The 17,511-nt window shown below is 40.7% G+C and overlaps 1 protein-coding gene across 7 annotated transcripts in view; it reads right to left on the bottom strand.

The window, feature by feature from the left end:
- Positions 1-17,511, bottom strand: part of AKAP13 (A-kinase anchoring protein 13) — a 224,372-nt gene that overhangs the window by 196,915 nt on the left and 9,946 nt on the right. For 6 of the 7 annotated variants that reach the window (XM_074837772.1, XM_074837774.1, XM_074837775.1 and 3 more), the window contains exon 2: positions 6,240-6,294. The gene's annotated coding sequence lies outside the window, so the exon portion shown is untranslated. Of the gene's footprint in view, positions 1-6,239; positions 6,387-17,511 lie in introns of those variants that run through there. The other variant, XM_074837773.1, reaches the window with a different exon arrangement.

The raw sequence follows: 17,511 nt of genomic DNA, 5'->3' as shown, positions 1-17,511 counted from the left end.
TATTCATCCTACATGCCTCCTATGTGTATTCCGTAACTTTAAAACTAAAATCTGTGTCCACTGCAATATACGTGCATTCTATCATTGACACAAATTTAAAGAGGTGTTCATTAGGTGTGCAATGCCTTACATTTAATAGGGAAATGGATAAATAGTGCACAGTCTATGTGCAAGTAGGTCTGTCTTTCAGGTCCCTGGGCTGGGAACTTTTGTGTTCTTTGTATATCATCCTGATTTATGTTTATTTAAGTAATGACAAATATTACTTTTAAATTTATAGGCATTACTTTATAAGATGTCTCCAATCCTATCAGGATAAAGAGCTTATACTAAACAAAACTGTTTGTTTATACTACTAGTACATCTAATAGGAAATACTTGGAATCCCACATGTTCAAAACAGGACAAAATTAGTGCCTATCTTTCCATGAAGTGCTGCTATCTCTTGCTACCAAGAGACCAGAAGGACCATGTACAGATCACAAAGCCTGAAAGTTCAAATCAAGAGAAGCTGGTCTGCAGAACCACTGAGTCCACCAGGAATGTCATGTGCCCACGAGACCCAACAAACAAAAAGAAAACTAAAAATCACCTTGTGCTTTGGCAGCAGTAAAACGGCTAGAAGATGTGGGAGAGTTAAGAAAGAAAAAAACAAGCCAAACCCCAGAGATACACGCGCTCCTGGTTGACGCAAAGCTACTAGGAAAAAGCAGATGCAATTTACACCTTGGTTCATTTGGGGCAAAAGCAAAGGACTGTAACAGCTGTCGGAGCTCACTCTGGGCAATGAGAAACGCTGAAATAAGAGGTTAAAGACAGCAAGACTATGACCTCAAGCCTTTCATATGTTATTTGTGTTGGCTGTCCAACCACTCCCTTATTAAGGAAAGGCCAAAACAAAGATATTTATTCTGTTACTCTTATTATTCATTTGCATCTACAAACACACAGAAGTCAAAGGTTTAGTAACTGTAGAGCACCCAATGCTTAGATGAAAGTTGGTTTGTTAGACTTGCCTGACTGGAACGTACAAACATTCAGAGGAAGGTTTTGGGATTTTTGTTTCAGATAATCTTAAAATTAATTTTAAGATTAAGTCAGATTAGAAGAATTAACAGTCTATTCTATAAAACTTGTATCTGTTTCTACTATTGATAGCTACTCAACAGAACCTCTTATGGAACAGCACACACCTGTATGGGAACAGAAGAGGTCATCTCCATTGTTTAGAGACACCCAAAGTAGTTACCTAAAGCGTTGCACAGATACCACAATTGTACCCAACGGCCCAAACACAGCGATACTGCAACTTTCCATCTTGGAATAAAAGAAAATTATGTTCAGTAAAGCTGAAAGAAAGTTGTAATGCTACCTTAAAATAACCATTCACACATGCAAACCAATTACTGGTGCAGGTACTCAAGCATGAAAGCAAAGACAGAGAATCACCCTGTCCTCCTCTTTTGAGTATATTAAAAAAGTACATACTATTATAAAGATGTTTCTGCATATCCAGGTCCTGTATTTTGTCTCATACTGATTTTGTACTCTGGAACTGTGCTTGTACAGGGACTAGCAGAGCAAAGGTATCCCCTATGGTTGACGCTCTTTTGTGCTAGGACCACAAATAGAAATTGCACAATACTTAAAATCACAGATACTTAGTGAAATATCCTCAGCGCACTTCACATGCCCTCTTGCCTAGCAACTGCACCAACTCTCCCCTATATCTAGCCTGAAAAAGCATTTCCCCAATTTGTACACAAACAACAGCAAGTCAGTTCTGAAGGCAAAAGCAGAAAGGCAGCACTCAAAACCATAAGGATTATTTACGAATAAGCTGAAGCCCTATAAACTTGGCTACTGAAGAAAGATAATCTTCTCTAGCTTATGCCAAGTGGGTCAGACAGAGGAAGAACCTCAGCAATCTTCAAAGTCAAAGCAGATGGGGAAGTGAATAAGTGCCCATGTGAGCAAAGAGGAAACAAGCTTCTGTTCATTTTAGCTAGTTTCAGAGCTTCAGTTTTCTAGACACCATCAAAAATGTCAGACCTTTAACTGACATGAGCAAAAGAGCTCACTTCTGTAACAAGTATTAGGATAACTGCAGAGTAATTACTTAAGACTGGTATTGATTAAAAAAAAAGTCCTCGTGTCTGCCCATTGAGGACGTTGCTTAGTTTCATAGCAGGGAGACAGGTAAAGTGGAGGAATGATACTAAGAAGCAGAGACTGGTAGAAATGTTCTTTGCTTTGTAGCTGTGAAAAAATCTCCTAGGATGCTTTATCATTAGTGCTTCAGTATCACTGATATAAATATTTATGTAGCTATAAAGTAGGCTCTACTTTAGAGCTAATTGTCACTCTAATTAGAGTATTTTTTACAAATAGCACAAGCTTGTAGCTAATTTTTTATACCCTTTTTGAAATAAAAAAAGCAGCAGTCCACACAAGCCAAAATGAATATATATTGCATTCTTTAAGAAGCTGAAGTTGACCTCTTGGTCCTTTCTCAGGCTTTACATCGCTAGACAAGATCTGGGCCAAGACCATTTCCATACACAGGGATGCATCTCTGTCTCAGGCTAACCTCATCATCCAAGTGGTGAAACCTAAAACCAACTAATCTCTCCCAGGGTTATGCTTGTGGAACTGGGAATCCCTCCATCTGCCTCAGCAAACTAAAAAGATCACTGGCTGCAAAATAAACAGCACATTAACCACCAAACAATAGCCCCTCCAGTCAATGTGCTTTGTGCCACCCACCAAGGGCTAACAAATTTCTATCAGATCCCTTCCCCCTAAAAAAATATGTCATACTTCGAAGAAAGAGCTTGTGCAAGTTGACAACACGCAACTTCTTTTGGATCTGTATCAAGGAAAGACTCCCTCCCCAAATTCCTGGGAGTTTTGCAACCTTTCTGCAATCAAAAGCAGCAGACCCTGAAGGAACACAGAAATATAGTTTACCATCCTGTTTTTAACCAGGAACTTTTAAACTGAGCCGGGAACAGTAGAAGAAGGAGTATTCAGCGCTATAGTTTGCTAGGGAGACACAGAGAGCCAAGGACATACTGAGGAGATGCTTGTCTTCCAAAGAAAATATTGTTAAGAGAAACAGGCATCCTTCCACCACTTATTTTAGGAGGCGGCTGTTGAGCTGCATCAGCTATTCCACTGGTGTCTCCATGACTTCTGCTGGAAGAGCCAGAGCTGCTGCAAAGCTTGTAAGAAAACTCCACAGGAAGAGGCATTGAAGGGTTGCACAACACCAACCCGCTCTGGATACACACATCTTTGTTTATACAAACTCAAGTGATCTTCTGGTACCCAGGCTGGGTTGTCTGGAGCACAGACAAGACAGGAATAGGTATATAAAGTCTTTGCTTGTTTGTGTGTGTGTGTGTGTGTAACTATACATCAAGAAATTTGCTATGAGAAGTGAAAGAGTGAGGAGAGGCTGTGTTATGAGTAAAAGGAGGGAGCTTCAAACTGCAATCACTTTAGCATTTTTTCCTATTATCAGTTATTATCACAAGCTGGAAAGTTAACTACCTTGCTTTATATAACTTTTTACCATGAAAGCTATACCTTTTAGCAGAGGCATCATTCTCACAACAGTTTTAAACAATTTAAGATGCAAATCACGGATTCCCCCATACCCCTCTCCCTACTACCAAAAAAAAAAAAAAGGTTAGGCTTGAAGGACCCATGTAAAGTTGCATTTGCTACAGTCAGACCTTTTCACTGCACTGTGGTATAGGGGGAGGAAAGAGAGATGCAAATTAACAGAAACTTGTATCAGCTTTTTAATAGCATCTCCACAAAAAGGATTATAGTTTTTCTTTTACGTGGCACGTGCATTTGACCTGGGTCAACACTGAAATGTGTGGAGTTGAAAAGGGATCACTTGATGAACCAGAAATACCCTCCCTCCAAACTATATTGCAGGAATTACAGCCAAGCACCCCAACCACAGCAAATACAGGAAGAGCCTTCTCGAACAGTTCTGTGTCAGCAAAGCAGCGTTAATACAAAACTCAATTCAAATAAAGGAGTAATGACCCTTCAGAAAGGGTGGGGCTTCATCAGGCTTACACCATACCAAACAAAGACCATCCGAGATATTCAAACCATTGCAAAAAAAAATATTATTAAATCAAAAGGAGGAAAGCAAGTGTTAGTCTCATATGTGTTTTGGTGTGGAATAATGACAGTGTTTACCTTTCCAGCGTAACACATTACTGCTCTGGATCCAGCTTTAAAGCAGAGTACACGACAGAATTAATTATGTCCTTTCCTCTTAACTACCATTCCCTGGGTTATTTATTAGCTAGGTCTGCATATATTCATAGATGTGTCTAATATACAAAGTTAAAAGGATTTAAAACTGCTGCCTAAATACTTCCCTGGTTTGCAGACTTCTCTCTCTGGAGAGGCAGCAGCATCAATAAATACACCCTCAGGCCGCAAATTAGTCACTGCTTAAGCTAGGTAGCAGTTGAGGGAGGGAGTCGTGAGGGAGTCGTGAGGGAATCGCAAGGATGCTGCAACAGGCAAGCATGTCTCATGAGCAAAGTGTTGCTGGATCCCAAACAACAAGCTGTCTCAGACACGTATACCAGAACGGCTCTGCTAAGCTCTTTTCTCTGAATTAGTAAAATGCAAAGGATGCCAGCATGTCCAGCTTCAGCTTTGTCTTACAGTCTACTCCTGCTTGCAGTTTAGCAAACCACCAGGCAGACCATCTATGAGGACTGGAAAGTCCACCTTCGGTGGAGCACCCACAGCTTGGAGGCCACCAGCCAGTTCGTGTGTGTTTCTGGAAAAGACAAAAGCTACACTACACATGATACCTTGAGTTCAGTATCTTGGCAAATGAATGGCAGATAAACAAACTCAGACAAGCTACCTAAAAGGAAAATTAAAGGGAACCCAAGAGCCTCTCTGGAGTTTTCTATTTAGCTAAAATGAGGTTTTAAGGCTAAAGACCTATTCACTCTCCTGGAGTCCTCTCTGAAGATGGAGAAATGCCAGGGAGAAGCTGACTGGAGAAGACTTCTGGTTTAAGACTCTATCAATTTTGTTTCACTGAGGTCCATCATCTCAAGAGACAGAAGCCAGAAACTTCCACACTGACCGTCCACTGGAAGGAGATCAAAAGGGAGAGAAGGTGGGTACTGCTACAGACCCAGCAGCAGAAAACACAAGGAGAAAAGAAAACACTTTCACAGACACTTTACAAAGAACAGCAGCACTTTTATCTTTGTCAGCATAGATGCTAGGATACTATATTCCCATGTGAATACTGCAGTTACTATTTGGCCTCATCCAGAATTACAAGCAACTCTAACTACTGTATCAAATTAGCTGCATATCTGGAGATGAACTGGTTTTGTTGCCTTGCATCAGAGGTCAATCAAATCTTCTATCACAGAGAAAGGAAAACACAGTACATTTGGTACAGCTGCACATGTAGCTCTTCCACCTATCACAGAAAGACACCACTGGGCCAGACTTGAGCTCAGAAGAATGCCCCTGTGCTATGTAGTAGCACAGGAACTGGGTTTGCAAAGGTATTTAGAAGTAGACAATGTGCTTGCAACACTCAGAAACCCTATTTATCACTGATCAGCTTGAATGGAGCATTTTAGAAGTACAAATGGGGTTCAGGAGATGGAAGGAGGGGTGTTAAATTTATTGAGGTTCTCCCATCTTTTAGGCTAAAAAAAAAATATAAAACTCTCAAGCTTCTTATTATTTGTCCTCCCTATCAGGAACTCCTGTTGAGGGAAAGAGGGAAGAGAAAGGGATGAAGGAAGAGTGAGTACATCTACAGGCCCGGAAGTATTAAGGCTCCATTTTCCTAATGAAATGACATTAAGTGATACCAACAAAACTACTTTACTTTCCAGAAAAAAAAAAAAATGCAGGTCACCTCTTGAAAAAAAATTTTATAAATTGGTGAGATTATGCAGTAATATGCAGACGAAAGCTGTATTTCATTATTCTGCACCATGTCCACTTCATTTGATTAAATTAATAAATGAGGTCCTTATGCCATCCTACAGGCATTACCCCTACTTTTGTTTACTACATCTTTCTAGCCTTAACCACAGCACATGCAGCACAGCTGGCTGGCAGCTCACAGTTACAACACAACATGTAGAAGAAGTTAAGATAGGGGAAGTGATTCTAAAAAACCCACCAAAAAAAAAAAAAAATCTTTTTTCACTTACCTAAGCAAAGTTGTCATTAGAGAGTTTTCCAGTACTAAAATCCAAGAAAAAAGGCCTGAAAAAACGGAGGAAAAGGCAAAATTTTAGTAAATAGGAACACTCTCACTCTTTTTCTTGGGAACATGAAAAGTCAGTGATTTATAGAAAGAAAAGTACATTCACTCCATCAGTTGCATTTCAGACAGTTATTTGTAACCAAAAGGTGCTCCTCAGACAGCAAACATATCAGAAACAATAGGGCAGATTTTCCACTGCTGTTGCCAGTATTATACCAGTGCATTTCCTCAAATGTCAATCATGTTGGACTGCAATAAAACTAGCATTATCCAGCAGACATGTCAGGCCTAAGGCAATTAGCTAAGCTGTCCCATTTAGATTTTCAGTCATTTGTCCCTCCTGTCGAGTTGGATTACCAAAAAGTTTGGACCAAGTGGGGTGGGAAGCAAGGAGTCACTACTCACCCCACCTAAGGCGGAAGGTAGCAGGAAGCAAAAGTGTTGCTTATAAAAAAAAAATATCCAAACCACCCCAGGGCTAATTGCAAAAGACTGCGAGGCAGCACAACATGGATCAACATAAAGAAAGTTGTGATACACAAGACTTCATTATGGGCATAAAAATCCAAAATTACTGACAGAAATGGCATGTAAACACAACAGGTCTTACCAAAATCACCACTACCAAAAAAAAACCTCAAGTCTTGTTAAGACTCATGAATGCAGACTGAAAAAAAAACCAAAAAAAAACCCAAAAACAAAACCACCCAAACTAACTGAATATGGATGACTGCAAGTCTCCAAATCAAAGAGGGAGTTTATCACTGTTTAAGAAATAATCATTGCTTGTTCCAAGATTAAAAATTTATAATTCTGGCCCCAGCTGAAGCACTATCATTCACTAATCTGGTACAATTTAGTCGGGCTGATCCTCCGCTCAGACAGACAGGGCATTATCAAAAGTTCCTCTATTCATTTCGCTTCCTGTTAGCCAGTGAAAGCCCCTTTTATACGCTCCTCGAGAGGCTGTAAAACCAGGGAAGACTTTCTGATAGAGAAGATAAGGTAGTTGGATTTATTCATGAGAGGAGGAAGGGAAGTTGTACAGGCTGATTACAGCTGCCCCAAAGCTGAAAAGTGGAGGTTTGGAGGAGAGAGGTAGAAGATGATGGATTCTTATTAATAGGCATTATACCAATAGCATTATTGTTAGAACTAGGCATTACCTCTCCTAATATTCAGTTACAGAACTGAGATTTTACTCTTCAATTGGCATCACCAAATAGGGACATGTGGTTGAATAATTTAAAAATATATGGATGAGGCAAGAATGGGATGTTTTAAGAGACTAGGCAAATAATTTTTTTTTTTTCCCAAAAAAAGAACAATACCCAAGACCAAAAGGGGTAAACTAGCCAGAGTCAGAGGGAAGACAATGCCTAGAAATGCTCTCCAGATTAAGACAGTTCACATATAATTTTCAGGGTCAGATCCTGTTCTTACTGCCAACATGAGCACTCAGACTTCAATGGAGTAGGATGGCAATTTCCACTTTACTTAACATGTGTCAGCAATTTTGAACAGTTGCTTTGCAGATTCTTAGAGCTAACCAAGCAAAACCCCACCACAGAGCCTGGTATAGTACTTGGCGGATGAAAAGCTGCCTGGAAACTCTATCAAGACTCTGAAAAACATTCCCCCTATTAATGTTCAAACAATCTGGTACAGTTAAAATAGTTTGAAAATGTAATAAGATGAAAATACAAACAAAAACACATTTCTCAAGTTTAAAAAGGTCAAGCCAAAGCAGCAAAGCTCTACCAAAAGTTAGGGCTAACAATGATGGTTGCAGGGGTAAACCCTGCCTCTTCCTTCCCCTCTCCCAGACTATTCTTCTCCAAACGAACTAGCAAAATAAACACAAATTGAAACAGCCACAGCAGAAAATAGTATGCAGCTTTAAAAGAAAGAACACAACTCAGCTATAATTCATCATTACTCCAGCCAGTCCAAATACATGTCAAGTCATTAACTGTCTTCCCCTCTGACAATAGTAAATGAGATCAATACAAACAAAAATAATGTTTTTGAACACACTATTAAATGGACAGGAAGACTTAAAAGACAAGCTGATGCATTTCTGAACAGGCACCAGTTTGAATCAGACAGGGATGGAGTACAAATCTCTACCAGGCAGAAAGGGGGAATAACCAAACGTAGAATGGCATAAAGACCCAACAGAGGTGGTCCACAGGTCACCACATGGAGGGTGATGCATCAAAGATACTTATGTAAATAGGGACAAGGCTGCCAAATTACCTCTTGCTTTGTAGCATACCAATATGCAACTAAAAAGAAAAGAGCTACAACAAAATCCAGAGCTCATTTTGATCCAGTTTCTCCTTTACGTTATTATTAACTCTCTACAAAGCTTCAGTACAAACTGTACAGACACTCCAGTTTGCTCAGTGGTCACGTAATTTCTTCTCAGTGATCAAGCAGAAAATTAGGGAACCAGGAGACAACAGTCGCTTTCTATTCTGCCACCAGCCTGCATCTCTTCACACACATCACTTAAGGCAAAGCTCAATTGGCACTCACTCTCCCCACTTTGTACTGCAGTGGAGATCCTGCCTGTTGCAATCACCAACTTCAATCGTAAACTACAGCGGCTTACTTGGCAAATGCTCAGAGTTAGTGGGTATTGCAGAAATAGCTGCCAAGTCTCAGATTCCCCACATAGTAAATAAAGGTAATATTGCTCACATATCTTCACACATGCTTTGCCACACAATATCTGAAAAAATGACATACTGTTGTAAATCTACAATGCACAAAAGCAATTGTACATGTTAATTTGCAGTTTAGCACTATTAATAAGGACAAGTTTATCAAAGAGCAAAGGGTGTTTCCTACAGTGGGAGTGTCGTAATGGGATGACAAGACACAGCCTGCTTGTTCTGCACATTTTGAAAGATTGCTAGGTCTTTGTCACAAAACAACTCTTGTTGCACCAATATTTAATTAAAAAAAGTGAAGAAAGTGCACCCAAAACTTCCCATTTGTTTTCAAGTCTGAGGAACCGCCCTGGCAAGTTACAGCCACTGATACTCATGGAACTGCAAGGAAATGAAGAGGCACAGACTATATGTTCCTTGGTCAACTCTTTTCAGCTTGATAAAGACCCAACCGCACCAGATGCTACAGCTGATGTGAGGGAGTCAGACTAAGTCCGCCCAGCCTTCTGCTCCAAGTTGACAGACTACAAGAAAGCCACAGTAACAGGCCAATGCCCACTGTTACAGAGCTGGATGCAACTAATTCTGTTCAGTTAAAAATATGACTTTACACCCATGACAGTTTCAGGAAAGCCAAAAAAGAACATATTTATTTGGCTCTTACTTTTCACTGACCAGCTTCTGCAAGCTCAAGGGTGGTTGTTGTGATGATGTTGGGGTTTGGTTTTTGTTTTGGTTGTAGGTTTTTGTTTTTTATAACCCCTAAAACCAGAAGTTCCTACTTCTAAAGACCAAGTTAGATTTTTCCCCCTCCTTCACAGCCCTGGCTATGGATACACAGATGACTAGTTTCTAGCTTCTGTACTGTTATAAATTGGAATATCTGCGACTGAAGGCAATGGAAGCTTTCAATAGTAGTTTCTTTGTCACGCCAAGAATCTGCTTTGCCACACAAGCCTGCAATTCCAGATTTCTGCATACATTGCGAGGGGCACGTGGCACGGATGCTTACCAGTGGCTGGAGTTCAGCACGTTCCTGGGCAGTTCTGCACGTTTAGACTGTTAAAGAAGGTTTCAGCAGAGCTCAGAAATGAAAGTCGGCAAAGAAATCCAAAATTCAGAGAGCAAACCCCACAGATGCAACTCAGACTTTGCAAACTTGTGATGCATTGAAAGATATATTGAAAGAGCACGGGTTTTCCATCTCATCCTCTGAGGGAAGCTGCAGCACACACTTGGCAGTGCCAGAAAGGTTAGAGGGCTGCCAGAGCACGCACAGGAGAAGGTTTGTGTGCAAACAGAACAAACAGCCTCTACTAAATTCTTGTAACCAATTAAGCAACGATTTTCCTCTGAGAATACAGCATCACCCAGCTGCTTACCTAATCCTCAACCCCTGCTTCTTGAGCTGGCTTTCAATTCTTAAGTCTTCCAGTTCTCTTCAGAAGCAAAAGACGAATGAATGCCAATTCTCTAGACATGCTGGTTAAAAGGCAAATAAAAGCCCTGCAAAGACCATCAGTACAAAGTGACTTAACACTAATGAGCTTTCACCAGTGAGTCTGGAAACATTAATACATGTGAGTAGCCATGTTAATTCACCCAAATGGCCTATCTGCAAGGCTCTCCTCCAGCCTGAACTGGACTTCAAGACAAGGGAAGACCAAATCTGCAAGATGACCATGGATTTTCTCTGTTCTGCATCCCTGTGTTAAGCTACTCAGTGATGTTAAGCAGATGCATTCTAAATGCGCTGCTTCATCTCATTTAAATGGGGGAGAAAAGGAAAGAGTCAGAAATAGTACTTATCTGAAAAAAGCAAATATTTTAAAATAAGTACTGCTACTGTTTGTAGAATGGCTTGGAAGAGAGATACATCTAAAATTGCTTTAAATACATGTGTTCATTTTAAACTGTATTCGAGTCAATCTGACAAATGAGCTTAGTTAGCATTGCTTAAACGAAGCCGAGCGTCCTGTCCCCCACCTTCTTCCTAAGTAAGCTAGCACAACTTTCTGGCATAGACACTGGTGTGTGAGATTTTAACATTCCCCTTTCCATAAACAGTCATACATCAAGCTCTAAAAATTTGCTTGACAGAAACATTTGCACTAGTAAAACTCAATTATTCTAGTATTTGTATGACACATGCAGGAGGGGTGCATAAAAAGGTTATGGTGAGCTCATTTAAGAATTTAAACAAGTACTTGATAAAAAGTTTTTGAATTATTCACTCAGCTCCACTATTAAATCAGGCTTCCAAAGGAGTCTTTAAACAATAGTACAGAAGACACTATATTTATAACTAAAAGGCAGTATTGAAGCTATCACGCTGTCTCACAGCCCAAGTCATTCATAATTACAGTCATAAACGCACACAGGCATGGTATCATGCGTTGGTTCACAATCCTGCCGGATTAACTGGACACTTTGAATATTTATACTAATATTCCTTTCTGGAGAGGCAACACCATTTTTGTCTAAATATCTTAAGTACTGCTTTTTAATGCTAAGAAAGTGCAACTTCTTCAAGAACATCCAAAATTGAGAGAAGCGCTCTAGAAGAGTACTAAGCAAGATTGGGACAATATTTTCCATTTATTTATTTTTACCCCAGCCCACATGGGCTGGCACACAAGTATTTTGCTATGCCCCTCAAAGTTTCAGAGCCAAACTCAACTGGTGACATCACCATGCATCTCTCAGTAATAAACTTTCATACTAAGTTTACATACAGCATAGCAATTTCCTGCATATTTTCTCCTTGCATACATACCATTTATTTTTTTTTTTTCAAACCTCCAAGCCCACTTGGAATAATGACCATCTCTAGAGGTAGGAAAAGCAGAGGACTTTGAAGAGATAACGTAAGTGGTGCTCCACTTCTGATACACATATCCTCTTACCACCTGCCTCCCTTTTCCCCATCCCTTTCTCTTCCACATCACAGGGTGCTCTTGGTAGTTCAGTTCAATGAACATAAGCCAGGATTTCCTCTCAAAATAACTAGTCGTAGACCATTTCAGCTACAAGCATCACCCACAGAAACACTCCCGTTTGCATATCATCCTCTCTCCTGAATCAGTCTGTTCCCACATAAACTCATGGGCTGGTGATACAAGGTCATAAAGTTGTGGAAAAAAAAAAAAAAAAAACAGGATACCCTCCCACTACATACAGCCATGCTCCCAGAGCAAGGGCAGGATGAGTCAGTCTCCCAATATAGCTGGTTTCAGGCACTTCTGACAGCATTACTTTAATGACAGTATTTCATTTCCTTTAGCCACCTCACTGAGAGCGCTCAAGCTAAGTATTAATGAAGTGTTTTAACACTCTCACTGTCTGGAGGAGACGTGGGATGTCACCTAACCAGCTGCTCAAGGGTGAACACATAGCTGCTCCATTCACTAACACAACCAAAAAAAGGGCTTTTGGATCACACGTGCTAAGGAGAGGTTTGGAGGTGAGAAGTGTGAGCCAGAACTACCACATTAACGGATACCACCAAGCCCTGGGACAACAGTGGGAGCCCTCCCTGAGCAGAACCAGCAGCACATCAATCTAAGACCACCATAACCCATCAAAAAAAAAAGAAAAAAAAATCTAAAGGAAGGTATCTTGTAATTTCTGAAGAAATGGGAATTCAGATGGTTTTGCTGTTACAAAACCCAGCCATAGCAGCAATGCCAACAGCAACACACCTCCTGAAACCTTTTTTCTTTTTAAAAAAACCCTTAAATTCAACTTTGCTGCTGTACTTTCCTTCAAACCTACACTCCACCCCCTTATCTGCATCTTCTTACAAATCTCTCTATTTGAAGCACTGGTTTTCCTGACTATGGGTAAGACTAAACACCTGCATCACTGCAAATGTAATTATGGCAAAATACCACGGCTATTTGTAGACTTCCTGTTCATCAAATAATATTAGTGTACCTTTGCCTTGAGCAATTATTTACAGGGCTGGAAATCCTGAAGAGGCACTAGAGAGATAGCAGAAACAACCCCCCCTTCCATTATGCAATGATGCTTAGCATTAACTTTTGGAATGACTCAAGAGAGGAAAACAAAATCATCAGAATAATTCTTTATAAATCTGTCCAATGAAAAGGAGAAAAAAAATTAATTCAGTTAGAACTCTGCATTAGCTTAGTCCAATCAAGACAGGGAGGCATTTTACACTTCATCTGAATTGGCAGCTCAAATTCAACTTCAGGCTCCAATGCAGGCTTTAAGTCAAATTCCTAAGCAGAGTAAAACCCTTATTAGCCTGTCTTCACTATAATTTTAATCTTAGTTAATTCCAAGTATGTAATTTATGTTAAGAATAACCCACTTTTCTTCAGAACTGGATATATTGCATGTAGAATTATTCCCTGGCTAGCACAGTTAAGGTTAGAGAAATCATTTTTCATGTATTGACAGCAAAAGAAAACTCACTGAAAGCTTTACAAACAAGCAAAAGCATTTTCATAAACGCATCACAGCCAGCTGTATTAATTCAGCTAATATACTCCTAACCCGTCAAAACCTGGCCATGCAGTCTCACTTTAAACTGATGCTATGTACTCGAAGGATTTTTGATCTCTTTAAACACTGATATTTCTCTTTCGCCACACACACAAGGAGTGGGAAAAAGAGAGGAAAATAGTTGATATTTCTACCTTTAAAGAGGAACAAAGCATCCTGTTCCCTCTCCCCTCCATTTTTCCCAATTTTTGATTAAAACTGCACGCAGAAAAGTAAACACCTTGTAAAGACATCTTTATTTTGACTTCCACTAACATGACAAAATTCATAATAATTTGTCTAGTTTAAATGAAAAAGATTTTAAAGCATTGTCTAAAATTTACAAAATCTGTTTTAGAGTCAAAACTGTCAGTGCTGCTGGTACACAACACTCACCCATGTCAGCATAAGCAGTATTTACATCCTGTAGCCGACCTAAAGCACTGAAGCCCAGGTTACTATCTCTCCCAATCATGAAATGCTCGTTACGTACTTCCTGCATTATTTGCATGATTTCTTAGGTTTTGGGGGGTTGTTTCGGTTTTTGTTTCGGTTGGGTTTTTTTTAAATGCCCACTTCGTAAAAAGCTAATGAGATCTCCCACTCAAGCTCAAGAAAAAACACAGAGTGAATTATCGGGGTGGTTTCCTACCCTCCTTTCTGCACTTGCTACCACAGTTTCGTGTCGTTCCCTTCACTCTCACTCCTCTTTAAGAGGTGGTTTCATGTAAAAGCAGTTCAACTCTTATCACCCATCTCCAAGCCTGCAAACCAACACGTCCTTTCAAGTGAAGCTTACACCCTGTCAGAGCCTATTTGTATAATCTGAATAGGAGAGACAGGGAGTAGTTATGTGTTCACCAAGCGAGGGGCTGTGATTTGAGAGTGAAATCCAAGCGAGATGCACGGACCAAGAGAAGAGCCGGACTCTGCCAGGAGCACGAGATCAGGTCTATCATGCATCACATCTTGCAGTCGCAGGCTGGCACAAGTTACACCAGATATTTTAATGACTTGCACTAAAATCCTCACGATGGGAAAAAAAATTCATTACACATTTTAGCCTCTAGATTTTCCTCCATTTTGTGTAGGGTACACATGCAAAAGTTAAGGAGAGAGTTTCCAGGACTCAGCAGCACATATGGCCCTGCAATGAGCCGTGCTTAAAGTGGGCAGCTGTGTGAGGGAAGCGAACCGGAGAGGACTCAGACAGATGTTTCCATTCATGAACACTGCCAAGGAGCCAGGAATGCCGAGTTCACTACCTTGGTGTTATTTACATTTCACAACATTCAGTAATAACCATGCCACAAGCAGTTTAAAAAAGGAAAATACGGCACAGCAGGGGAGTGTTTCACCACTGCCTTCATTAAGGGGGCAAAAATTAAAAGCTTTTTTTATTCCAGTTCTGAAACTTTGCCTTGTTTCATTTTGCCCACTACCACGAAACAGGACATCAGCATCCCACGCCTTGTCCCTCCACTGGCAGGACTCCCCCAGGCTAATTACCTGCCATTGCCATTTTGCAAGAGGAGTGTGCCTAGGCTTGCTTCTGGGGCATCAGGGATGGTTAACCATGCAGTCCCTGAACTACCTTAACTTTCTCCTTCTGTTTTCTAGAATAAACTGCTTTTTAATCTAGCACAGAGGGCAGTTTCTCATTTAGCAACTGTGCCACAGACCAAATGCTCTGAAGACCAAACCTGGGCACTCTTGGCTCAAAAAATATCCTTCCAAATGGTTGGGAACATGCGTTTCAAAGGCATTCATCCAAACCTCAATCCTGAGACGCAACAGGTTTGAGAATTGGCTGCCAGATCCAGTCCAGCAACTAGAACAGCTACTCCAAGCACCATACCATCCACCCCAACACACCAGAGCGTTATACACAGACCACATGCGATGACATGCTCCGCCTGTCCTGAGGTGGTCCCTGCGAGAAGGGGTAGGAAGGGTGATGGGGAAAGCATTTTTTCATACCAGCTTTATGATCCACAAAGTCCCTTCTGAGCTCACAGCAGAGGTATAGAGAAGAAAAAAGGTCACTGTAACCCATTTCTATGAAAGTCAGTACTTGCTTGAGCTTTTAAAGGGGTTCTATACTTCAAATATTTAAGCTACACACTCTGTATTGTGTTTCTTTTAAAGTGTCGTGCTGGTGAATGTTGCCCAGACAGGGCAACTTTACTGTGAGTGAGTGCTAGACTCCCCTCCCACCACCACCACAACGGGACACCTTCCTTCCCGAAGTAAACCAGACACTAATGCTATTTATGGATCCAGTTGCAGAACCAGACAGGCTTCCTAGCCACTATTCATCAATGTGCAAATAGGTTTTATTTCATGGCAGGGAGAACAGATTTGAAAGGGAAAAAAAAAAAAACAACACCCTGAAGTTCTGCCTTACTTCTTAAAAGAAATATATGTTTGAACGGTAGCTGGAAAATCAACATGTAATACCTGCAAATAAAGGCAGATCACAACTTCTTTGGAGACCACGTTTTTTTTAATAAATTGGCAATTTCAAATTAGTTCCTACAGAATTATTAGAGGAAACCAAATATCCATGGAAAAGAAGGCTAGCTGACGTACCAAGGGACAGATCTCCAGGAGAACATCAGCTCTGTCACTCCTACACACCCAAAAGAAAGGCAAGAAACATAACTGTGAAATCTCCCTTACTTCACAGAAAAGACTACATCAGTTTCCAGAGACACATAGCTGGACAACATTCACCAGCACTACTTTTGAACATTAACATTGCAGAGTCCACTGACTTGCCCTGCTAACTCTAGGGTTTTAGTGGGAAGTACAACTTTGTTCTTACAAGCATTTTCATAGAAGCACCTTTGCATTTAAAATGCCAACTGTAAATGCATCTGCTATTCAGATAAAGCACCCATAAGCACATCATTTGATATGCAAAAAGTTTTACAAAGCTCTCAAAGAGCCTAAGGACATTTGGAAGGGTAGACGCAAGTTTAGAATTAGTCTTAGCATATCATCAGCAAAAAATAATTCTATTCTTAGATACCTCCCTTTGGTGTTTCCTTTTTTTTTTCTCCTACTCCTTTGAGAAAGTAAGTTGTTCGGTTATTAGGAAAAAAAATGGAAGAACCTGTTCTGCAAGGCATATGAACAAAGCAGTATCTTCCAAAAAAAGAAAAGCTCATTCAAAAGTATGTAAATATTAGGGCTGGTAACACAAACAATAAAACCACAGGAAACACAAGAAATTAAGAATAGATCAGGACTTATTCGATTTCCTGGCTGTTGGATATATAAGTACTTTCCTGGGTTGGATGTATCGGGCAAGATTTATTTTCTGAATAACAGCCAATGAGGAATTGACACAGATAATGTAAAGAGGCATACAAAAATCAGTGTCTGTTCTGATCCTGCCTGTGCTCCTTTGCAGGCAAGGACGCTGACCACCAGCCAAGGCAACAACACCAGAACTGGCACATCACGGCGCCAGTGTTCAGCATCCTGAACGAAGCAGTGAATTGAAGTTTGCTAACTTCAAGGAGAAGTTAACAAACAGGGTTACTACTCCTGTACCTTCACAGTATGCTGCCTACTGCCCAGGACATGTCTAAAAGTCTGCTCTTGAATGAGGAATGGCTTGCTAATGCTGAAGCTGAGCAAGAAGCAGAGGTGACAATGAGTTCCCAACATGCAGGGTGGTCCATGCCATCGCCACCCCACAACTCTCCCTGGCTGGAAGGCACACTCCCAGAGCTCGTCAGTGCATTCCCCAGCTCCGGCATATTCCCAAATTCCCGGTTGCTGCTAGGCTCTCATCTAGCAGCATCCCAACAGCTCTTTCTCTTCTCTCCATCACAGGAATTATTTCTTTTTGCCAACTGGCCAGAAGTGACAACAGTCCCAGCTAGACACAGTTTTACATCTCTTGTGCAGGGGGGTTCAAAACGCTGCTCTGCTGAGTATCACGGCCACACTAACACAACAACAGCTCCCCGCTCCTCATTCCGACTTCCACCAAACACTAAACCAAGTCTTCTTCAT

Source organism: Strix aluco, chromosome 12 (assembly GCF_031877795.1).
Source record: "Strix aluco isolate bStrAlu1 chromosome 12, bStrAlu1.hap1, whole genome shotgun sequence".
Classification (NCBI taxonomy): Eukaryota; Metazoa; Chordata; class Aves; order Strigiformes; family Strigidae; genus Strix; species Strix aluco.
This window is presented reverse-complemented; position numbering and strand designations above follow the sequence as displayed.